Here is a 25,186-nt window from a genome sequence, read left to right on the forward strand (position 1 = left end):
CAGGGGCCAGGAAGGAGCAGACCTTGTCCTCCTGGCAAGGAGTTTGGATGCATGTCTTACAGCCAGTTGTTGAAGCTTTTCAAACAGGGAAGGAGTGATGTGGTCAGTTTGTATTCTAATGTAGAGGGCAGAGAGGGTAGAGATGTCCAGGAACTTGGGCCACTTTAATAGTAATAACAACAGTTAACACTTATTCAGTGATCGCTCTGTGTGGGCCCCATTCTACATAGTACCTTTTACATATTAACTGATTTAATTCCGCCACGACCCTATTTTAAAGATTGAAAGCCTGAGATGTAAAGAAGTTAAGGGCCTTACATTACTTGGTAAGTGGTGGAACCTGGATGTGCATCCTGGCTGGCTCACTTCCGGGCCTGTGCTTTTAGTTACTGTGCTGTGTGGGTTCTCGTCGTCATCATAGTAATAATAATGATGCTATGCTAATAGGTGATTGTTGAGTACTTATTCCATGCCGGACTCTGCTCTGTGCACTTCACACTGTTATTTCCGGTTTAATCAGGTTCTAATCAGATTAGCAGGAAGGACACTATCCAGCTGGAAGGCCAGCACCAGAGCCCATAGTCCAGTGGAGACACTGCTCCAGGCCTTGCTTGCTGTGTCTGAGCTACCCAGAGGGAAGTGACCTGGCCACCTCTCCAAATTGCTGACGATGACCTTTGGCAGGGGCAGCCAGAGCCTCGTGCTGCAATTGGCTGAGAGCCCAGCCAGAAGGGCTGAGCCAGTGGGGAGTGAGCAGCTGTAGGGCCTGGGCCCCTGGGGCCTCCAGGCACCCTGGCTTAATGCCAGGACGCTGTGCAAGGCTGCTTCAGTCGAGAGCTGGGGACCAAGCATCGGGACCCCTGGGTTTGGGGCCCAAATGGTCGCTGATGTGCTATAGGATCTTGGGTAAATCCTTACCCCCTCCATGGGCCTCACTTTCCTGGAGGATGAATGACCAAGATTGCCTCTGTTCTTGACCTTCCTCCTGTATATCGCCTATGACAGGGAGGGCACTGGGCGTATCACAAAGTAGTCTCTCCTGCCAGGAAACCCAGGCCTGGTCTGTTGAGGAAAGGGTGTGCTCCGTGTGGCAGGTGCTGGGGAGGGGAGTGTGTGTGAGTGCAAGGAGATGGGGCTGAAGGGGCAGGTAGGAGGCAGCAAGGGGCTGAATTGAGGACCAAGTTGCCGAGCCACAGCTGAAGGCTCCTAGGCTGGAAAAAGCAGGGCCCATGCACAGGCCTCATGGGCATCTGGGAGGGCCTGGAGCCTCTGGAGTCCCATCTTGGCCCACATCATCTCCTCCCCTCCCCCCAAGGCCAAAGGCCATCATGCCTTCCTGTTCAGGGCGCTTCCTCCTCTCCAGTCTCTGATGAAGCCCTTCACAGAACAGCCCATTCATCCCTGACACCTCACACTTGTGGCCTCATCCTCTATCTTCCAGGTTTCTCCAGCAGCCCAGTGAGGCAGCTGAGACTCACACAACCTGCCAGGTGATGCAGAAACAGTTACTGAGCACCTATGGGTCAGGCCCCATGTTGACCTCGCGAACAGGTCAGACAGGACTCCTGCAAGGAGCCCACCATCTGGTTGGGAGGATAGACGCTAAACAAATAAGCATGTCAATAATTAAATATTTACTATTGTTTTGGTTGTTTAGAAAAACATAGGTAGCTGGAGATCTTTATAACAGGGAGCTGACGTCTGTGGGCAGACAGGGAAGGTATTCGAACCTGAGGTGCAGAGGAACCGGCTTACTCGATGAAGCAGCAGAGGGAAGAGTGTTACCAAGTCAAGATGACTTGTCCAAGGTCATCTGGCCATACGGGAGATCTGCTTCACAGCCCCCTCCCATCAATCAGTATTTTGTTCCCATCATTCAAATGTTAACAGCAAAGAATTTCCGTATCTTTGATCTTTATGGATCCTCTGTGAGACAGGGCCCATTCTCCCCATCCAGAGGCAAACTGAAACCTAGGAAGTCCAAATGACTAACCAGTGTCCATACAGCAAGTCAGAACCAGGACAAGAACCCATAACTGGGCCCTGAGATACCTAGCCAGATCAGGGAGGAAAACCACAGCTGTCTTTCCCAGCTTTGTCTTGGGCCGGACCATCCCTGGGATGACAGACACCCAAGGGACTTTCCTGGAAAACAGCTTCCTGGAGGGACGTGACGGTGGCCCAAGGGATATTTTTGACTTGGGGACAGCCCCGTGCTGAGCCTGAGGGTGCCCAGGAATCCCCGATAGTTTTCCCAGCCTTGCTGGTAGCCCTTAGCTCAGAGCAGACACTCGAACTATGGTTCTTTATGCCCTTGAGGTTGCCAACAGGACTGCGTTTGAATGAAATGGATCATAAGCTGCACACAAGGGCTGGACAGGCCTCTAGGGGATGTGGCCACTACCATCAGAAAGAACTGTAAACTGTAGGAAGCTCTAAGCCTTCGGGCACTGGGCCTTCAGGCCCTGAAGTGGGATGGGTATCTTTCGACCCTAAGGGAATCTTGACCCCATTCGGGGCCTCTGGGTTCTGATGAGGGGTGTTTGGATACTGTGGACCCAGGGAAGGGGGTTCTAAGGGTAACAGATCACTCGTCAGGAAATGGGAATAGTGGAAGTGTTTGAATATATTTGGGTGCATATATTTACTGTATCTATGGAGTTTCTTCAGTCCCTTTCATCCCTAGAGCACTCACCCTTTGATTATCTTATGTGTTCCACATTGGCCCTCAGAGCCATATTTTATGGAGCTAAAGAGATTGAAGATGGAGAAATGAAGAAAGCTGCCCAAGACGCCGCAGAGAGGGACGCATCTGGACTCAGACCTCTCCTGTGGCCTCCAGCTGCCCTTGCACCCTCTGCCAGCCTGGGGCCCTCCCTCTCCCAGCCCAGCCGGGTCCAGCCTTTCCTGCCCTTGCTGAGCTGCAGGCCTTAGGAGCCAAAGAAGCAAGCCCACTCCTCAGCTGAGTTCTCCTTTCTGAAAAAGCCCTGTCTGGGGAGGTGGGAGGAACTGCGGGCTTTAGTCCTGGCTCTGCCTCCTTCCCTGCATTGCTGTGAGTTTAAGGGAAATCGTGGATCTGAAAGTGCTTCATAAACTGAAAAACATCAAACCATCACAAAGAAGGGGAAACCACCACCCTGTTGAGTACAGAGGTGAGTGATTTGGAGTCAGGCCCTCAAGGGGCTCACAGTCCGGGGAGACAGACCCACAACCCCAACATGGCATGAATAATGTGACAGTCAAGGGTGTGCTGGGCACTGTGAGGGCGCAGACAGCTCCTAGCCGAGGCAGGGAAAGCCCTGAGAGGAGCACACCTTGGAGACGGGCCCTGAGGATGCGTGAGAGTTTACCAAGGAGACGGAGGAGAAGACATGCATTTCAAAGGAGGGAACAGTTGGTGCAAAGGCTGGAAAGGGAATGGGGTCCAGCCAGAGCATCCACTCAGTCATGGCGAAATGGGTCTTGACAAAGGCAGGCCAGGGTGGGGCAGGGCAGAGAAAAACATTGCCATACTGGCAAAGAAGTTTTGGCGTTCTTTTCAGTAAATGATGGGAATTCTAAAACAGGGAAGTGTACTTATGCAAGGAATTATTATTTCCATTTTTTACAAATTTCAAGATAGAGAAACAGAACTAATAGAATGGAGATAGATACAGATACCTCCATACATATATTTATATATACACTTATGTTTATATTTTTATATATATTTATATAAGATTTATTATATGTATTATATATATGAGACTTCTTATAAAGAATTGGCTTACATGCTTATGGAGGCCAGTAAGTCCCAAGATCTGCAGGGTGAGTTGGCAAGCTGGAGACTGAGGAAAGCCAATGGTTTAGTTCTAGTCCAAGCCCAAAGCTATCTATAGGGCACCCTGTGAGCCAGTCAAGTTGACACACAAGATTATCACAGCGTCACAGCTAAAAAGCAGCAGGGCTGGGGTCTGAACCCAGGTCTGTGTAACTCTAGAACCCTTTGCTGCAGCTGCCACTGGGCAGAGACCGAGAGCTCTCCTTTTCCAGCCTGGACTCCAGCCCAGTGCCAGCTGGGAAGAAGCTGCCAGTCACCAGCCAGGTCAGGCTGTGGGCCAGTCGGATAACCCAGCAGGACTTGGGGAAGAAGCTAACCAGCGACCTCTCTGTTTTAGGCAAGGCTTTACAAAGGGCTTTAGACCCTGTTGGGAGGAGAGGTGAGGGCAAGGGGGTTGGGGCTTCAAGGGAGCTGCTCAGCAGGAGCAAGACCTCCTCTTTTGTCGGGTGTCCAGACAGCCGTACCTCTGTCTCCCCCCTCCCTCTGTTCCCTGGCCTGGAGAGTCACTGCTTTCAAGATTGTTGGAACTGGGAAAGCCCCCAACCTTCCCTTCTTCAAAGCAATTCCACATCATTATGCAGGTGGCAAAACAGATCTGGAGAGGGAAAGGGCTTTTTCCTGGTCACTCAGCCAATCCAGCTCTCTTCAACCCATGTTTATAGGTCTTACTATGTTCTACTGGGTAAGGGGCTTAAAAGGTAAGGGGATTGAATAGGCAAATCCAGGAGTGTGGTTGAAGGACCCTCTCCCCACCAGCCAGGGGCTCCTAAGGAATAAAGAGTGAACCACCTCTTTGCCTCCAGTGTCAGCACAGGGCCTAGCATAGAGAAGGCATGTGGCTGTTCCATTATATCGCCCCATGTCCCACAGGTCCTGGGGTATCAGAGAAACACATAGGATGGATTCTCAGAGAATAGAATCTTTGTGACTTGGGGCTCACATATATGTGGGTCGTGAGAGAAAAGGAGTTGAAGATAATACATCCCAGCTTCCAGGCCTCAACTCCTGGGTACATGGGGGTATCCTTCTCTTTAACTCTGAGAACAGCTGGAAGAGGAGCAGATCTGGAGAGAAGATGACAAGTACAATTGGGACCTTGAAATCACGAGTAAAGGTCTGGAGGAGGAAAAGTACAAGGCTTGTTTGAGGAAGGTTGTTGGTATGTCTTCGACAGCGGGAAAAATTAGGTATGAGTGGTAGAGGGTTTTGAATGGAGGCAGAAGTTGCTTCTTGATCCCTTTTGGGAGAGCCACTAAAGGTTTTTAAGCAGATCCCCAGGAAGATGATTCCAAAGGTCACTACAAGCAAGCATCATGGGACTAGCACACCCCAGATTCCTCAGGCAGTGGGGGGAGACAAAGCTGGACCATGCCCACATCAGTGTCCACTTTCTTCCCCATTCACCCCATTCGATCTCAGCAACCCTGAGAGTAGGGAGGGGTAAAATGCCCATTGGGCAGATGGAGAAACTAAGATGTGGAGAGATGAAGTGGCTTGCTCAGGGTCACAGCTAGGAAGCGGAATCACAGGACCCAGGACCCTTGGAGCCCATCCCCCTCCTGTTTTACAGAGAAGGAAGGAGAGGCCCAAAGGGGAATGTCCCCATTTTGCTGATGAGGAAGTGGAAACACAGGAAGGTTGGGTCTTCTCCAGGCCATTCAGTGAATAGTGATCAAGCCCTCCAACTGTCCTGGGTGTTGTTCATCTCTCCACAGGACTGGGCCTTTCTACTGCCCCCAACCCAGAGTTTAAAAATACTTGTCTTGGCCACAGTATCTTGGGTTCAAGATCATGCCACTGCAGAGCCAGCTCCAACTTCACTCTCACTCAGTACCGACATCCAGAGAGAGGAAACAACCTCCCCATGTCACCAGCAAATCAGGAGCCAACTCCAAAGGCTCTTTCCCTGAGCCGTCCCTTGGAGTAGCAGAAGATAGGCTTGACTAGTGGCACCAGCCTCCGGGTGACCCTGGGAAACCTCTCCAGGGAGAGGGAGGTTCCGAGGCCCAGAGATGGCAAGTGGCTGGCCTGAGGCGCCACAAGCTGGGACCTGTTGCTGCCCCATCACAGCACTTGGTGAACGCCAGGTACTTTCTGAGGTGACAGAGGATGGGCGGGGCGCAGCGCCTGCCCCACATCCCACCATGAGAACTCACCAGGAGCAAGGGGCTTTCCACTCAGATCCCCGAGAAGTTGCTCCATCATTCTGTCTCACCACAACCATTTCCTTCTCTAAAAACTCCCTTCCCGGCAGGCCCTGAGACCAGCCAGCCTCTCAACACAGGGGACCCAGACTAGCTTCTTTAGCTGCGGCCACACCAGGCTCAGGAACGTCCCCAGGAGGCCCTCTTACTTCTGCCACTGCCACAGGCTGGGGGGGGGGGGGGGGGGTCGGCCTCAGGAAGGGCTGGGCCTGAAGCTACCAGCAGAGAGTAAAAGTAATATGCTCCCAGCCCTTGCAAAGCAGTTTATGTAGACAGCTCGCCTGGCCCTCACAGCCACCCCGGGCTGGGGGAGCAGTTACTGTCAATGGCCGTTTTACAGGTAAGGAAACCGAAAGCAGGGAAGGAGCCCAAGGTAACAGCTTTTCCGTTTGCCTCTGAGCGCTCTGCTCCTAAGGGTCTGCTCAGTGGTGTTGAGTATCAGGTTTCGGGTTTTGTTTTGCTTTCGGAGATTTTTCGGAGGTTGCCTGGGAAAGAGTTAAGATTCCCAAACGTGCCAAAGCGGAAGGGCTCCCGGGATGGGGTAACCGGAGCCGAGAAGGAGACGTGTCTTAGCGAAGGTCACACATTAAATGAACCAACTGGCTGGGGTCAGACGTGGGACGGGAAGCATCTCCCAGGCTTGCACCCCGACACCCGAGCGGCCGCCTCCCCTCCCTAAGGCCTCAGTTTCTCGGCTAAGTCGGGGGCCCTGGCAGAGCTCACGCCTCGGGTGGGGCCGCAGACTGAGGGGGTCTTCATTTGCGGAAACCGGTTTGGTTCTGTGGGTGCATAGATTCCGGCCCCGCCTCCTTAGGCGCGGGTCACTCCCCCAGCCCCGGATGGCCATCGGGCCCCGTCCTGTCCCGCCCATACACGCCCATCACTAGAGGCCTTGAAAGGCTCCGCCCCCAGCAACGCTCCTGCTGTGAGGGGCGGGGCCTCTCGTCCCAGCCCCGGGGAGGCGGGAGCCCGGCTCCCCCACCTGGGGAGGCCTACTTTGGGAGATGGAGGATTCGAGCTCCTTAGGAGAAAAGAGGGTTGGGCTGGTGGGCGGATGCCTGCCGCTACTGACTCATTCATGCATTCATCCATCCACGCGTTCGATCTCCACGGTGTTTATTCATCCATTCCTTCAACAAATTCCTACCCAGCACTTTCTAATTCTCTCACCCACACTTCCTGACAACCATAATCACGCTTTCTGTTGGACCCTGGGGACACAGAAATGAGCAAGGTGGACATGACCTCTGCCCTGGAGGAGTTTTAAGAGTGTAGGGGGCACAGCAGCGTGTATCTAATGCTTTAACAGACGGGCGGACGCGGGACAGCAGCAAGACAGGGAGTGGGAAGTGTGGGAGCAGCCAGGGAGGGCTTCAAGGGGCGTGGCATCGGACTGGATCAGGAAGCGGGCAGCAGTTGGCCAGGTGAAGAGTTAATAATAGTGACAACCCCATATAAGCTTTTTGCAGGCTTTTACTATGTGCTTTATTTCCATTAATTTTCATCTTTACCACAATCCTGGGAAGTAGATATTATCACCCCCATTTTACAGATGAGGAAACTGAGGCTCCAAGAGGTTAAATAAATTGTCCAAATAAATACAGAAGCCAGAATTTGAACCAGGTCTATCTCTAAATACAGTGCTAAGTTTAGACTTAGATTTAAGTTTAAAAATGCAGGATGTTAATTGTAAAGACCTGGAGGCTACACCCAAAACAGTTGTAATGGCAGTCTCTGGGAGATGAGTTTACATTATTATACACTGACATACATTCGAATTATATATGAGACAAGAGATATCTATATATGTTAGACTTCATAATTATCCCTATGATACATTAGTTTTGTTTTCTCCAATTCTTTTTCTTCCTCCAGAAATGGAAATTGCCTGCGGGGGGGAGCTGTTAATTACAAAAATATAGGATGATTTTTTGAAAATCAGCCCATTTACAAATGACCATTCCTGGGGCCAGCCCCCTGGCCAAGTGGTTAAGTTCACATGCTCTGCTTTGGCAGCCCAGGGTTTCGTGGGTTCAGATCCCGGGTGGGGACCTAGCACCACTTGTCAAGCCATGCCGAGGCAGTGTCCCATGTGGCATGAGCCAGAAGGACCTACAGCTAGAATATACAACTATGTACTGGGGGGCTTTGGGGAGAAGAAGAAACCAAAAAAAATAAAAGAAGAAGAAGTTTGGCAACAGATGTTAGCTCAGGTGCCAATCTTAAAAAAAAAAAAAGGAAAAATGACCATTACCACTGATTTTATTCCCTTTGTGTTTTCCTTACTGCATGTACTATCTTTGTAATTCAAAAGTAAACGTTATTTTTAAGAGATGAATTGCACACAGCAAGGACTCTGAGCAACCAGAGCTCAGGCAGTTCCTGAGAAAAAGGCCTGGGGGTTTGGGTTGACCTCAGACCAGAGTGAGTCAGCAAGTTGAAGTAGCTGCCAAACGCCAGGCAGCCAAGTAGAAACATGGGTCCCAGATGAGAGAAGGAAAACTCCCCTGCTTCTCAGGGCTGGTCAGACCTCGTGTGAGGCTCAGGCATGCTGGAGAGCCGCCTGCAGCCAGAGAGAGACCTAAGCACAGCTGAGGGACCTTGGAGAACAGGCACCTGGGAGGAGGTCTTCACAGTGCATGCAGAGCTGACATGCAGAGTTGGCATGCGGGTGGGCAGGGCTTGACCTGGGGCTTATCCTGCCTGGAGAAATAGAAAGGGGAGGCTAGAAGACCCCCTCATGAAAGGGCAGCTGTGTGGGTGACAGACTGCATTAGGAGACCTCCCTAATATGTACAGTGTTTGCAGGACATGAGGGGAGAGGGATACATACCCAACTCAACATCTCAGAATGTGCTAGAACTACCAATAGAAAAGAATAATGGTAACAATAATGAGAACCATTTGTCAAGTGCTATTGTGTGCCAAGCTCCGTATGCCTAGCACATTATATGTCATATAATATATATTATATGACATATAATTACATTATGTTAAATATTATATACAATATATGGTATATATAGAATGTATAATTTTATATATATACATAGTGCCAGGCATAAAGAGCCTGATATATATATACATATATCACTGGCTTTCAAACTTGAGTGACACCAGAATTCTCTGGAAGGCTTCTTGCAACACAGATTGCAGCGCCCCACCCCAAGAGTCTCTGATTCAGAATGTCATGGGTGGGGGCTAATTCACAGGTGATGTTAATGTGGCTAGTCTGGGAACCACAGTTTGAGAACCACAATATTCCTTATCTTATTTATTTGTCACAACCAGCTTATGATAGAGGCTCTGTTATTATCCCCATTTTACAGATCAAAAACAAAACAAAACATATCATCTGAGGCTCCTCACAGAGATAAAATTACTGTTTACAGCTAGTTAAGTGGCAGGGCCTAGGTTTGAATCCAGGTCTTTCTGACTCCAAAGTTCATGGTTAACCAAAATAATCAGTTCTTTTTTTCAATTAATTGATAAATAGAAATCAAGATTCTATTCTTTGGTAACAAACTCGTAAATTGTTTCTTCAAGATATAAAATAAGAACAAAAATTTTGCTACCTAGAAAAGACTGGGGCAGGAGTTACCAGGATTCCAGGCGCCAAGAAACAGCAATGCCTTAGGGGAGAAGCCGGTGATGATTCAGCCCCTCCTCCCAGTCGGGAGGGGCCTTGGGTTATATCGTGCCCAGGATTTCTCAGCTCTTGCAGCTCCGGGATCTCCTGTTCTGGCTCTCTTCTGGGGCAGTAGCTCTTCCCTTTCTTATGATGCAATTTACCAAACACGTGTTGAGCATCTTGCTCAATAGAGCAAGGTAGGCTGAATAATGTCCACCCAAAGGAACAGGTCCTGATCCCCAGAACCTGGGAATGTTACCTTATATGGCAAAAGGGACACGTTTTAGATGTTATTAAGGATCTTAAAATGAGGAGATCATCTTGGATTATCAGGGTGGGCACGATGTAATCACAAGGGTCCTTGTAAGAGAGAAGGCAGTGTGAAGACAGAAGCAGAGAGAGAGTTGAAGATGCTGTGCTGCTGGCTTTGAAGATGGAGGAGGGGCCACAAGCCAAGGACTGCAGCTGTAGAAGCTGAGAAGGCAAGGAGATGGATTCTTCCCCAGAGCCCCCACAGGAAATGCAGCCCTGCCTGCACCTTGAGGTTAGCCAGTGAGACCCATTTTGAACTGCTGACCTCCAACAGTAAGACACAACCGTCTTCTTTTAAGCCACTAAGTTTATGGTAATAGCACAATAGGAAGCTGATTGTGCTGATTCCAGCAGCAATAGGAAACTGATACAAATGTAACTGCCAAAAATAGAAAACTGCCTCTGGTTGTCACATAAGTGTGTGAGCAAATAAATATCCACACATCCACATGCACACACTGCTTCTGGCTTGTGCATGCAGGGGAGCAGGTACACTTGGATGCATACGTGGCTTCTGGCCTTGAGAAGTGAGAGCACCTGTAGCCACCTAGCCCCGCACAGACCACTTCTAGTTTTAATTCCACAAGTAAGCAAGTGTGATTCATTCCTTCGGAAATCATTTACTGGGTACCGCTGTGTGCCCAGCCTGGTGCTGGATTTGGGTACAAAGAGATGAGCCAAACAGATCTTCATGGGGCTTCTGGGGCAGGGTGGGAGACAGAAATTCAATACTCTTTCACATGCATATTATAGCAAGGGTGTCTCTGAAGGGACTTCAGTTCTAACGTCAGCACTCAGGTGGAAAGGGCATATCATTCAAAATTACATTTGAAAGCCCTTAAATTACCTGTAATGCACAGTCATTCTTTTGCACACTTAGGTCTGAGAACTAGGCTGAAGGAAGTAACTAGAGGAAAGGCTGTCTTGAGATATCTGGACATTGAAGCCGCTCTGCCTTTAAGAAAAAGACCCCACCTCTAAGGATGAATTAAGATTGGGCAGAGAATTCGGGAGTGCTCCTGGCTGCTGCAGGGGCGATTCCAATCTGCCTTTATATTAAGCATCTATCATCTTCACGCATGTTAAAAGGTTAGTTTGTTTTTGTAAGGATAACAGCAAATTCTGGAGTTGCATCTTTGGAGGTCAGTGGTTGGAGGATAAGTTCTAAAGTTGGTGTTAGTTAACTGTGCCTCTGATGTGAGTCCACAGGGCAAACCATGGTCAGTGCTATTATGGAAAAGAGCTGGACCCGTGAGAATCTATGGTCAGGGGAACATGGGGGCCTTTCCAGAGGAAGTGACATGAATGGACACCTGAAGGACAAGAGGTCATTAACCAGGCAAGGCAACACAAGGGGAGAATATTCTGGGCACACAAATCACCCTAGAAAGTAGCTGGAGTTGAGGCCTTCTCTGTAGGCCCCAAAAGGTGACACCCACAGCCCCCTTGCTGCCCAGAGGAATGCTGGGACCCTCTGCCCTAACCCAGAGACTTCTAGTAGATCCTTGTCTATGAACCCTGGTCCCTGTTCCATTTCCTGGAAAATGCTGGGGATTTCTTAAGACTTGAGATTTCTTGTTTATGCCTGGGGTAGTTTTTGTTTTCTGGAATGGTGTGGTGAGGCTTTTTAGGAAGGGTCCCAGAATCTGCTCTGCCGTTGACTTGCTGTGTGACCTTGGGCCAGTCACTTCTCTCTGGGCCTTGATTTGTCCATCTGTAAAACGGGGGTTAGGGACAGAATGAACCCTTCCAGTCCTGATGCAGTCCCTCTGGGACTGTGGAGAAATAGTGCCCTATTTCAAATAGCGGTTTGAAACCCCAGGCTGTGGCTCTGGCTCTGAGTGTGAGTCCTGACTCCACTGTTTACTGGGACCTTGGGCAAGTCATTTCACTTCTCTGAGGCTCCATCTCCTCATCTGTAAAACAGGGGCCTTTGTTCCCATCCCTCCGGATTGTACGAGGATTAAATGAGATCACAGACATAAAGCATTTGCTGCTGTGCCGAGCCCAGCAAATGGGAGCTGCTGTCCTTTTTTGTAATGGTTGTGAAATGGAACGTGTTAACTCTGCTAATTGCTGTGAGAGGCACCACCCTCAGGGTTTACCGTTCGTGCAGTCTCTGCAAGCAGCGTCAGAAGGTCCTCTGATGAGTGTTCAGGGAAACATCCAGAACTGGGGAGCTTCATTTTGGCACGAACTGAGGAAACTCCCCATAGGGAAAAGTCTGCCGGGTAGGCGGTGGCTGCACTAACTTGTGGGTACAAAGATGATTCCCAGCCTGAGCGGCAGAGTGGGCCTGGGATGGAGTCTGGGTGGCCCAAATCAGCTCAGGGTGGGAAGGGAAATGTCCCTTGCCCTCAGCTGGTAGCCAGGGCCAGGACAGGCTGGGGCAGGATGGAAAGGAGGAAAACTGAGTCTTCCCTCCTCCATGGGCCCCTGGGCCCGGGCCCTGCCCCACCATCATTCTGATTCTGACCATCTGGTGTCTACTCATATTGCAGCTTGGACAGTCTGACTGCTTTTTATACAAGGGATGGGAAACTGAGTCCCAGAAAGGGGCAGCGACTTGCCCAAGATCACACAGCAAACCAGAACCAGAATCGAGCTCTCCAGGGCTCAGATCCAAGAATCTGACAGCATCAGGCAGCTTCCTTGACTCTGCTGAGTGAGGGAGTAGCTAGTTGTTGCCTGGCAACCTCAGCAGCCCCAGATGTTTTCTATCTCCACATTTCCATGGGAATCAGGCCACCCAGTGATAGTTGGGCTCAGACCTCAGAGAGAAAATGTCTCTGGCTTAAGGGGCAGGAGGGAGGAGCCTCCTCCTGTTGAGGCACTGACCCGGGCAAGGCACAGTCAGTTCCCCTCAGGGTCCTGGAGCTCCTCCCAGGCAGCCCAGACCCGGCTATCTTTCTGGCTTAGGCACAGACTCACATGATTCCTTCTCTCCAGACAGAACTGAGCTGTGGGCTGTCATCAAGACAGCAGCAAGTGCTGGAGGAGGAAATCCTGCCAGGGCCTTTTAGTCACCATTGGGAGACACCTTAAGAGAGCAATTTGGAGCCACACGTGGGCCCAAACCCTGGCTCTGCCACTCACTGTCTATGTGACCTTAGTCAAGTCACTCTGCCTCTCTGAGTTGGTTCCCTCATCTATAAAATGGGGTTAATAATATCTACCTCTCAGGTCTATATAAGGAGTAAATGAAATCATAAATGTAAAGGATCAGGCATAGAAGTAGGTACTCAGTATTGATATCTGTATCAGTTAGCTTTCTCAATTGTAGACAAGAGTCCACTCTAGAAACGAGCCACAGAATCAGGCTGGGAGGCCACAGCCAGGAACAACATCCCCAGAATGCTACTCCAGTGGAGACCTGAGACCGCCCCCCCCCCCCCCCGCCCCCAGCTGCCAGCACACAGCACACTCACGGCAGCACACAGGGATGCTCTGCGGGCTCACTACCATCTTGGCACCCCTTGCCCTTCTCCCTTCCCTTTTGGATCCGACACAGGAGGACAGAAGTAGAGTCCTGGCTCGCATGGCTGGGCTGCATGAGGAAGACAGCAGTGGCCAACACACACACAGGCACTACACACCAGGCACTGCCTTGAGCGCTTACAGCCCTTAGAGGGGGATATTATTATGAGGCCAGTTTGTAGATTTGGAAACCGAGGCAGAGAGAGATTTCCCTAACTTGCCTGAGATCACACAGCTAGTAAGTAGTGAAACCAGGACTGGAACCCATGAAGTCTGGCTCCAGAGCCCATGCTCTTAACTACTACCTCAGTTCCAAACGTCTTGAACTGGAACTCAGAATAAGGTACCTTGAGAAACAGTGTTATACAGGATGGGGAGGTTCTATCATAAATATGACTAGATGGATGGATGGACTTAATTAATTAATTCAACTAGTATACAGCACTTTCTATATTCTCTGCGATCAGTACTAACAAGACTAACATGGCCTCTGCCTATAAGGAGCTTAGGGCTAGTGGAGGAAACAAACAAGAAATAAGCAAACACCCAAATAAATAAAATAATCACAAATTATGATAAGAGTGATGAAGGAAGCACAAAGCATGGTATGAGAAAGGACAAGTGGAGTGGTGTCAGGGGTAGGGAGTACTCTCTCCTGGCTCATTCTGTCCCAGCCATACTGGCCCCATGCTGCTCTTTGAAACCACCAAGGACACTTACGCATTTTGCATTGGCTTTTCCTCCTGCTTAGAAAAGATTTCCCCAGTTACCTACAAAGCGAACTCCTTCACCGCCTTAGGTTTTACATACATATCACCTCCTCAGCGAGGCTTTCCCTGACACCTCTATTTAACAGTGCCTCTCCCCTCCATCCCCACCAGCTCGCCTTATCCTCCTTACCCTGCTTAGCCCTTAGCACCTTCTCACATAATTTACTTACTGCGTTTACAATTTGTCTGCTCCCCCTTGTAGAAGGTAAGCACCAGGAGAGAGAGCAGGGATCCTTGTTCCGTTCACTAAACAGTGTGTAGCAGGTAGTAGATGCTGAAAATATTTGTTGAATGAATGTAAATAACATCCCTGAGGTCACACAGCTGGAAAGCAGCATGGCTGTGATTTGAATCCAATTTTATTCAGCTCTAAAGCCAGAGAATCTTCTTCCTTGGGCTGTTGTGAGGCTCAAATGAGGTCACATGTGTCAGCCACTTAGCACAGTGCCTGGTACAAAGGTTAATGTACCATAAACGTGAGCTATCAGCATCATTATTATTATCGTTATTATTATTATTGAGGGGAGCCCCCTCCCTCCTCCTGGGCTCATTTTTCTATAATAGTTCCATAATAATTTCCATAATAGTTCACTCAGCTCTTTGGGGTGGGACTTCAAGCTTAACTTGAGCAGACACACTGACATGACCCGCAGGTAGGAAAAATGCAGGTGTCTCTGGCCAGCCCTAGTTGCACAGATCCCTGCCCACTGCAGGACCCAATCCTCTATGCGGCCTTGCCCACTTTGTAACTGACCTGAAATTGTTCTCCCACAATTGCAAACAACACAGACTTCCTGTGTTTTGAGAAAGGGGAAGTCCAGCCAGCGATTTACCTTAAGTCATTTGTTTCGAGAAGGAAGCCTGGGCAGCTGGCAGAAGGTAACAGAAGGAGGAGGGCTGCCAGAAGAGAGAAAGGATTTTAGAAGGAGTTCCACCAGCCCTCAGCCAACTACACTGAGCAAGTCCCCTCTCTTGCCTTAATTTTCTCATTTGGAAAATAGGACAATGATCTTCACCTCACTTGTTTCTCTACATAGTACTAGTATCGATGAGTGCCTGTGGGTGAAGAGATGGGAATACCTAGCATGTGCAGCTGGGAGGACTTGGAATGGCATCAAAGTCCAGAAGTTACAAATACACAGATCTGGATTCAAATCCTACCTCCATCACTTTCTAGCTATGTATTCCTGGGCAAGTAACAGAATCTCTCAAAGTCTTGTTTTCTTTTCCTATAAAATGGATTCTTGGTTTCCTCAGCTGTGAAATAATAGCTTATCTACTAAACTGGTTTTGAGGGTTGAGATATGCATATCAAGAGAGAAAGGACCTAGGCTCAGAGCAAGCTCTCGGGAATTGTGGCTCTTGTTTTTAATCCTCGATGACCTCTCACTTCCTCACATCTCCCCTGCGTGCTGTCTTGTCCAGTCCCAGCTGTGCTCAGGACAAAGCCCCATCTGAGATTGCTTCTAAGAGCCCTTCTCCCATATCTGTGAGGCCACAAATAATTGTTAAAATAGAGGATAATTTTATTTTACAAAAGTATTAAGTCCATGGTAGGAAAAAATATATATAAGCAAATAAGTAAAGAGAAGAAAATAGAGATTACACATAACTTCGCCACCCAGAGATAATCACTATTGACAGTTGGGAGACTTTCCTTCCTGATTTCTTTTTAATGAATGTGTAACAGGATGTTAAATGCAAGTTTCCTGTTGTTTTTGACTGTGGAGCAGAGGCAAAGAATGCCAAAGACCACCCAGGCAGGGCATGCTGAAGGATGGAGAAACCTGTTCTACAGGCATTAACCCATCACCCACATCTAGTCCTCATGGAGTGTGAGAGAGAGACAGACAGACAGACAGGCAGAGAGGAGAGATTGGTTGTGGAGGATTTCTTTTGGAGAGGATTGTTGATTATTGTTTGGTCCCCACTGCAACACCCCCTCCACCCCAGGAAGGAAAGGTGGCTGTGTGTCTCTTTCTCACTTAAGGATAGAGGGACTTGAAGGGAGCCACTTGGTGAGTTTGAGACATGCTTCAGGGGCCAGGGGAGCAAGGAGAAAGGCAAGTCTAAGGCAATGGCCCACTCCTCCATCACTTGCACTTACAGACAGCATATCATCCTGAATTATAAATGTCAATTGAGTTGTCTGCCTCCCCAACTTGACCTGGAAATGTCTGTTTCAGAAAGCCTGGATCAGGTATCCCCTGCCCCTGCAGAAGGCCAGGCACTTCGATGCTTGATAAATGGTCTGGTGAATGAAAGGAAGGCTGAAGAAGCCATGGAATAGAAAGCAGAAAGAACGAGGATTTTAGAACCGCACAGATCTAAATTCAAATCCTGCCTCTGCCACTTTCTAGCTGTGTCCCCCTTGGGGAAGTCACGTCACCTCTCTAACCTCATTTTTCTCACATGTAAACAAGGATAATTTGTGTATCTGTTCCGCAGAGTTTTGAATTAAATGAGATCAAGCACTGGCACATAGTAGGTGTTCCAGCAAGGACGAATGAATGAAGACACGGTAGTGTTGGAAACTCTGCAAACTGACTGGGTCGCCTGAGAATTTTCTGTCTGAACTGATACAGTTCTAGAATTTCCAGATCCTGGTTTCCTTCTTTGCTCCTTCCTCAGTCCCTATCATCATCATTATCATCATCATCATCACCATCATCATCATCATCATCATCTTTATAGCGGCAATAACAGCTGCTCTTTATATGACAATTTACAGAAATTCCATGGCCTAGTCTCATGTAAATCTCACAATAATCCTGTGAGGTCTGTATCATAACCCCCATTTAACAAATGAGGGAACTAAGGCCCAGAGACGGTGAATGATTTGCCCAATGGGCACAAAGATCTGAGACCTGAGGGCACTGCTTTTGGCTTTCCTTAAATAAATTGATTTAACATGTACTCAGCACTCCTTGTGTGCCAGGCCCTTGAAGTTATCAGCATGGCTCCTGCGCCCTTAAAAATGAGTGGGGAGGACAGACATGCAAGTCAAAACAATACCTATCATTCTGCATGGTAAGTGCTGTCCATGAAAACCCCAGACAATATGATCATTTTCTCTGTTGGGGGCAATTGGCCGGAGAGCAGGTCCAGTCCACTATTTTCTATCTCTGTGTCTTTGGGCAAGTCACTTCACCTCTCTGGGCCTTAATTTCTTTACCTGTAACATAGGGATTATAATAATAGTACCTCTCTCATACAGTCACTGCAGGGATAGCAGAGAGAATGTATGTCTGTAGCACAGTGGCTGGCACATGCAAGCACTCAGTACATTGCAGCTGGTTCTTCATTATTGTAACCTAGATGTCAGCCAGGGGCCTCCTGACTCCTTGAGATCTCCGCGGGGATGAGCCCAAGCACCCATCCCAAACCCCTCTCCAAGATTACTGTAAATTCCTGGGAGGTTTTATTTCTCCTGCTTCAGCCTGCACTGTCTTTGGTCAGCACTATACCAAAACAGATGTAAAACTTGGCCCCTTCAGCCATTTCCACAAACACCCTAGTCAGGGCAGCCTCCGGGAGTATAGGAAACTTTTTTGAAGATTTCGAGGGATGGGAGACAGAGGAGGAGATCACATCATAGCTACAAAAAACCTCAAGGTGAACCAAAATGCCCTGGTTCCCCAGACAGCCTCAGCCGGCTCTTCTGCTTCCCTCAACACTATCCCCAGCCACTCAGCTGTGGGCCAGTCCCCATCTCCTGGTAATGGACGTCTGCCATTGTTTGGCTATTGTCTGCACTCTCTCTTCCTAAGGAGCTCTCCAATTTCCCTTCCAAGGTTATCCCACTGTGTGAAGCCTTAGGGGATGGGGAGGTTGGCTTCCCCTCCTGTCTCCTCTTCACTTCCCCACCCCCACCCCACAAGTCAAAGCACTACAGGGCCCCTCTCTGGCCTCCAGGTAGCCCCACAAGGATGGGAGGAAACGCTCACTGTCATTCATGGAAGTTGATGCTGGGGGGGGGGGGGGCCCTGGCTGGCTTCCAAATCTAGGTGGTCTTCTTGGCTGCCTCTACAACAGCTGCTTCTCAGAGCTTCAAGACGGCACCTTCGCCCTCAACAGTTTTTCAAAGTTTTTTCCCAGTGAAAGCCATCCTCTTTCCTAATGAGCTGCATGTGATCTGCAGGGATGTTTAAAACAACCAAATCAACATTTAAAAATTGAGAGATTACACATAAAAATCCGGATTTGTGGTTTTTCTTGTAAACTCAGAAAATCTGGCATTATAGGACCCACATTCCCCAAAAGGAGCATGTTGGCCTGAAGAGAGAGCAGGGTCCCTGCTCTTTAGACAAGTCTTTCTTTTTTTTTCTTTTTTTACAATTTTTATTTTTATTATTTTATTTTTCTCCACACAGTCCCCCGGTACATAGTTGTATATCCTAGTTGTGAAGGCCTCTGGTTGTGCTATGTGAGACGCTGCCTCAGCATGGCCTGATGAGGGGTGCTAGGTCTGCGCCCAGGATCCGAACCGCCAAAACCCTGGGCAGCCCAAGCACAGCGAGCAAACGTAACCCCTCCACATGGGCCACCCCAGACAGGTTTTTCTTAGGCCCCTGCCCCTCCACCTTATTTATTTCTCCAACTTGACTCCTGTAGGTTTTCAACTTTGTGACCTTCGCTAAGAGGCATTTCACTGCCAGTTCCCACCCCCTGTTGCATTATTATAATAAAGTTGGGTCTACGAATGAATTTGCTAAGCTCACAAAGGGCACCCTCCGCAGAAGGTACAGCAACAGCCGTCACTTCAGTATGCAAGTGATGGCTGTTCCTGGAAGGGTAAGGGGCCCAAAGGGACTGGGTCTCTGGTGCAAGAAGGCAGTGGGGCTGAAAAAGGTTAAGCTGGGGCTTGGGTATGAAGGGCCTTCATGCTCTCTTATAGGGCATTGGGGCTAGTGTGGGGTTTGAAGCAGGGCGACCCAGCAAGAGGTGTGCTTACGAGAAATGTGGCTGGGAAGCTCGTGGGGCGGGATACATGGAAACCCTCCCCTCCCCCGCTGTCCCCGCAGGAAGCCCAGCAAGAGGCTGGGGCAGTCTTCCAGGAGGGCCAGGGATGCTGCAGCCGGACGCGTGGCAGCGGCGGTGGGAATGGCTGGGAGGACGGCAAGGGAGGGATCCCGGAGGCAGCCTCGCCGACAGTGGGTAAGCTCGACCTTGACAGAAAACACTGCGGCTGCAATTCGCTCGCCTCTCCTCTCCTCCCTCGCGCTGCAGCGGACTGCGGCAGAATTCCCGGCCCCTCGCCGGAGCGCCCCCAGCGCAGCTGCGGCATGCGACGGGCGGGGGCGGGATGGCGAGGTGGCAGGATGGCGGGGATGCCCGTCTTCCCTGAAAGGCTGGGGAGGGGAGGGAAAGGGAAACTCGTCACGTGGCGCTGCCCGATTGGCGGCTCCAAGCAGCCCGGGCTGCTCGGGTTTCCAGGCACGGAGCAGCCCCCTCCCCTCGTTCGGGCACTCGGGCGTGGGGGGCGGGGAGTGGGGGCGCTGACCCAGCGCCGAGCAGGGTAGGGTGAGGGTCTTGCTTTCTCCGCAGCGTGTGTCGCTGCCAGGTTCCGGGCTGCTAGCCAGGGTCTTCACTGCAGCTTGGGAGGTCTGATTATTGTCTCCATGAACACATCCCTTCTCCGCTTCTCTTCTGCCTTCCCCCACCTGCCCCTCTTATACGGTGCTACGAGAGGCCAGCTTTGTTTGGTCTGTCTGAAGCAGGTTTCTGTTAACTTGCCACAATTTTGCAGTTTTGGGCAAATTAATTAACCTGGCTGGAGGTGGGGAAGATCAAACCAGAAATCCAACCGGCATCTTAAGCCCCACACATCCAAACTGACCTTATTATCTCCCCAAACTGCTCCTTCTTTCGGTCCCCATATCTGTTTTCAGTAGAAACCCAATAGCCATCTCCATCTCACTGTATGACAAGTCTTATTAAATTTACTCCAAATATTTCTTAAACCTCAGTATCCAGTATTTGCCCTTAGCATTTATCCTGATTTGTAACTATGTTTATTTGTGATTGTTTTTGTATCCTTTTTCCCACTGAACTATAAGCTCCGGGAACAGGGATCTTGTCTATTTCGCTCATAGCTGTATCACCAACACAGTACCAGTCACATAGTAGGTGCTTAATAAATGTTAATAGAATGAACAGATAGATGCATAGCAAGTCCTACACTAGGTATCAAAGTGGTCACAGATTTTAAGATGAAACATGCAGTTCTATCCTCAAGAAGTATCTATCCAACAAACATCCCTGAGGCCTTCTCTACGCCAGGCCCTGGGAGGGGCCAGTGCGCAAGATGAGTAAGACTCCACGTCTACCTTCCCCCTTCATCTAGGGGGAACACACTAACCTAGACAATAAGACTCTGCGGTATTGGAGGGGTCAGGGAGGTGGGTGGTACTTCTCCACCTCTGGAGTCCAGGATTTGGGATCCAATGATCTGGCTTCCCAGACCAGCTTTGCCACCTTCTGGCTGTGTGACCGCAAACCTCCTCTCTCTCTCTGAGGCTCCATCTTGTCATCTGAAAAATAGGAATAACAATACCATCTCAAAGGGCTGAGAGATATGAATGAGACAAATGAAAGCACCAACTGCCAGGTTTTATGACAATGTTGAGTGTAGATGTGTGACCGTACCTTCTGGTTTGCCTGGAACAGATCGATTAACACTTGTTGAAGCACAGCAATCAATAACAGCATTCCCGGGGCTGGCCCTGTGGCCTAGCAGTTAAGTTCAGCATGCTCCACTTTGGCAGCCTGGGCTCGGTTCCTGGGCACGGACCTACACCACTCATCAGAGGCCATGCTGTGGCAGCAGCCCACATACAACATAAAGGAAGATTGGCACAGATCTTAGCTTATGGTGAATCTTCCTCAGCAAAAAAAAAAAAAAAAAAAAAAAGCATTCCCTTTCATTCTTAAAAGTGTTCTGGGTTCAGGGGCTGGCCCCATGGCCGAGTGGTTAAGTTCGCGCGCTCCGCTGCAGGCGGCCCAGTGTTTCGTCGGTTCGAATCCTGGGTGCGGACATGGCACTGCTCGTCAGACCATGCTGAGGCAGCGTCCCACATGCCACAACTAGAGGAACCCACAACGAAGAATACACAACTATGTACCGGGGGGCTTTGGGGAGAAAAAGGAAAAAAATAAAATAAAATCTTAAAAAAAAAAAAAAAGTGTTCTGGGTTTGGATAGTAAATTATGTGGTCATCCCAGTAACAGGTGTGACACAGAGTTATCTACATTGTGCCCTGGGGACACAAAGGAGGAAGGGAGGTGGGTCTGACTGTAGAAAGGGGGGTGGTGACCATGGAAATGAGACAGGAAGTATGCATGGGATGACACCAAGTAGAGAGGGATAGGAAAGGCACAACACACAGAGGTACCAGCATTTGCAAAGAAGCACAGTTTGATAAATCTGAGCATGTTTAGATAACATTAAGAAGCCCAAATAGCTGTATTGCCAGATGCATGGAGATGAGGCTGGCAGTGGAAAATGTAGAAAGTTTTGAGTAGGGGTTGACATGAGCCGCTGGCTTCACAAAAGAGACCAGTTGAGGAGCTGGGGCCAAAGTCTAGGCAAAGCAGATAATGAGACCGGAACCAGGGTGAGGTTCCATAAGCACTTTGGAGGCAAATGGGACTTGGACTTTGGGGTCGGAGGACAGGTCAGAGGCAGGAGGATTTCCAGGTGGATAGGGAGGCCATTCACTGAGGCAGGTGGGGAGGAGGAAGGCCCAGGAGACCCAGGAACAGGAGGCAACCCAGATTGGACTGACCAGGCCCAGTGGCATTCACCACTCCTGATCCAGAGGGAAAAGGTAGGGGTAACAAGAAGTAGAGTTCACTCCTGAGGCTAGAGGAAGGAGCTGGGGCCCAGTCAGTATTCAGGTGAAATCTGATCAACAATAGCTTTCAGGGGCCAGTCCTGTGGCCTAATGGTTAAGTTCAATGTGCTCCACTTCGGCATCCTGGGTTCAGTTCCCACGTGTGGACCTAACCACTCATTGGTGGCCATGCTGTGGCAGAGACCCGCATACAAAATAGAGGAAGACTGGCACAGATGTTGGCTCAGGGCAAATCTTCCTCAGCAAAAAAAAAAAAAACAACTTTCAGAGCAACCTTGAAAGGCAAGAGAAAGCTCAAAAGTAGAACCTCAAGCAAAGAGCAAGCAGGTTTTGCAGGCTAACTTCATTGTACATTGGCTCTCCTTGATCAAAATGTTCCCACAATGCCCCACTACCTAACAGAATATAGGGTGAGGTCCTCAGCTTGGTGTTCAAGGCTCCTGGTGACTTGGCCCTAATCTATCTCTGGTGAACTTTTCATATTTCACCTGCTCATGTTTGGCTCTTCCCTTCATGTGAAAACAGAAGAATTGCTCCTCCCCCTGGCCCAACCACAAGTGGGCACTATCAATCATGGCATCCCATCCCCCATGACCAAGGGCCCAGTTACCATAGAACTTGTCCCATAGGGTTACAGGAGTAATAATATAGAACCTTTCCATTCCCTCTTCTCTCTCACATCCATTCAAACATTCTTTGCTCCTGTCACATCCTGCTGCTCACACTTCCTCAGACTGATCATGCGTTCGTACCCCTAAGCCTTTCCTCCAGGCTCCTTCAGTTTGGAATGTCCTTTCCTCTTCTTACAACTTGTCAACCCCTACTCACCCTTTGAGACTCAGCTCAAAGGGCTCTTCCTCAGGAAAGCCATCCCTGACCACCCGGAGCAAGGCTTGCCAGGCCCTCCTCTGGCCTGTCACAGCTGTTTGTACATGTCCTCATTACCTAGTATCCCAATGACCTGCTTTCTTGTCTGTAACCCCCATCGGACTATGTTTTTCATCTCCATGACCCTAGTGGCTGGCAAAGGGCCTGCCACAAACTAAGTATAACAAATGTTTACTGAATGAGTGCAGATGAGTGAGAGTCCTTCTCTCTCTCATGCCATCTCCCTGAGTCACTACTCAGTTTTTATCAAGTGGAGACACAGAAAATTAAGTGGAAAGAACTGCTTTAGTGCCTTGATTCAAGGGTGATGGGTTCGGGGAAGAAGAAAACCCAGTAGAAACAAGGCCATTGCAAAGTCAAATGGCATTTATGAGAGGTCAGTTTTCTGCCAAAGCACTGATGGTGGCAGCTTTGAGCTGAAGCAGAGTTTGTTTGGGAGCCGGAGCCAAGACAAGCAAACACGCGGTGTGTTGAGCTTTTCAGCAAGCTAGGATTCTGACAGCTGTTTCTGTCAGCTGCACAGGGAGAAGCATCTAAAAGCCATCTGGGTCTGCCTGGAATCAGGAGTCCCCATTTCTTTCAGCACAATGCAACTTAAGGAACAAGGCAGCCCTCTCCCCCACTCTTCATCCCCACCAGAGGCACACACCTCCTGGGAGAGGGCTCTGTAACTGATCAGGACATTGGGCACAGAGAACAGAGTCAAAATTGACTAGAGAGAACTGTGGCTGAGATAATACTGCTTATTAAATAGTCCACGGCCCCCCCTACCTTTCCTGGCCTCCCTCACCGTTAAAGGGGTAACTGTATAACAAGTAATCCATGAAACAAGTTCTGGCTAATAGTCTGTGAATGGAAGTAACATGTCATTTCCAGGCTTAAGTATTTAATTGTGGGTGCACAGCCCTGCAGCTCTCTCTTTCTCCTACTGAGGCAATCCTGAAAGCCCCCCATTCAGGTGGTAGAGCCCAGGATAGAAGTGGCCTGGATCTCTGAGTTACCCAGCGGAGTAGAGGAGAGATACTCTGGAAAGTACCTTGACCAATAGCAAATTTTGCATGAGTGGGGGAAATATACCATTGTTGTATTAAGCCATTGAGATATTTGGGTTGTTCATTACCACAGCAGAGACTGGCCTATTCTGGCCAATATTTAGAAATTAATTATTGTTTTAACCATCCAGCCTCCTTCCTCCTTGAGGATAAACAGTCCTCTGCCTTATAGGACTCTTCAGTATTGCCAAATCCAGGGGTCACTTCCCTGTTCTTATCTTTCTTGATTTCCCAGCAGCATTTGTCACAATTAACCACTCCCCCCCAGAAACACTGTATCTTGGTGTTTGTGACATCATGCCTGCTTGGGTTTTTGCCTGTCTCACAGCCCCTGCTTCTCAGTTTCTTTTCCTGGCTCCTTTTCACTGTTTTATCTCAAAAGTTTGAAGTTCCTCAGGACTTATTCCTGGGGACCTTTCTTATGGTTAGGTACCACGCATGAAAAAGACAGCTGTTTACCTTCCAGTATTCATTCTACCGTTCTTGATTAATAACAGAGCCCCTATTTTTAGGGGCACATTGTGCCGAGTTAAAAGACTATAATTCCCAGTACAGCCATGTGACTATGTTTTGGCCAATGAGATGTAAGCAAAACTGTGCAGGCCTTCCAAAGCAGCCTTCTTAAAAGGAAAAGGGTATGCCTTTCTTCCCTTTTTCCTCCCCACTGTCTGGAATGTGGACTGTAATGAGGTGACCTTAAAATTGGAAACCAAGTGCTGACGATGGCAGAGAAGTCCTGAGCTGCTTACTTTTGGACTTATTTTTCATGAAGAGAGAAATAAATTTCTATTGTAAGCCATTTTTTCCTTTTATTTGCAACTGAGTCTAATCCTAACTGATGCATTCCCATTGCTGTTGAAGCTTCTTGCTTGCCTCCCATTTGGAAGGCTGAGTCCAGATTCTCCCCCAGTCAGAGGAATGGAAAACCAGCAGAAAAAAGGCACTTCCAGGCCAAAAAAGAAAAAGAAAAATGCTGGGCCTCCTTCCACAAATTGTAAGTAACCAAGCTACCAGGACAGAATGGGAGGCGGGCCTAGGAATCCAGTCTATTAGCTCACAGAGAGCACTGAATGCTACATCAAGAAATTTAGACTTTGTAAGTCCCTTGCAGATAGGGGACCCTGTCTGTCTTATGTAGCCATGCCTTCGCTTCATAGATGCTCAGTGAATGATTAT

The 25,186-nt window shown here is 49.1% G+C and overlaps 1 long non-coding RNA gene across 1 annotated transcript; it reads right to left on the bottom strand.

Annotated features, from left to right (window-relative positions):
* Positions 1 to 17,486: 17,486 nt before the first annotated feature.
* LOC123285785 (uncharacterized) lies at positions 17,487 to 21,189 on the bottom strand. Its single transcript, XR_006527758.2, has 3 exons — positions 20,863 to 21,189; positions 20,576 to 20,747; positions 17,487 to 19,565 (listed from the first exon to the last, which is right to left on the bottom strand). It is a non-coding gene; the product is annotated as an uncharacterized lncRNA (long non-coding RNA).
* Between the last annotated feature and the right edge of the window lie 3,997 nt (positions 21,190 to 25,186).

This window comes from Equus asinus, chromosome 5, assembly GCF_041296235.1.
Source record: "Equus asinus isolate D_3611 breed Donkey chromosome 5, EquAss-T2T_v2, whole genome shotgun sequence".
Lineage (NCBI taxonomy): Eukaryota > Metazoa > Chordata > Mammalia > Perissodactyla > Equidae > Equus > Equus asinus.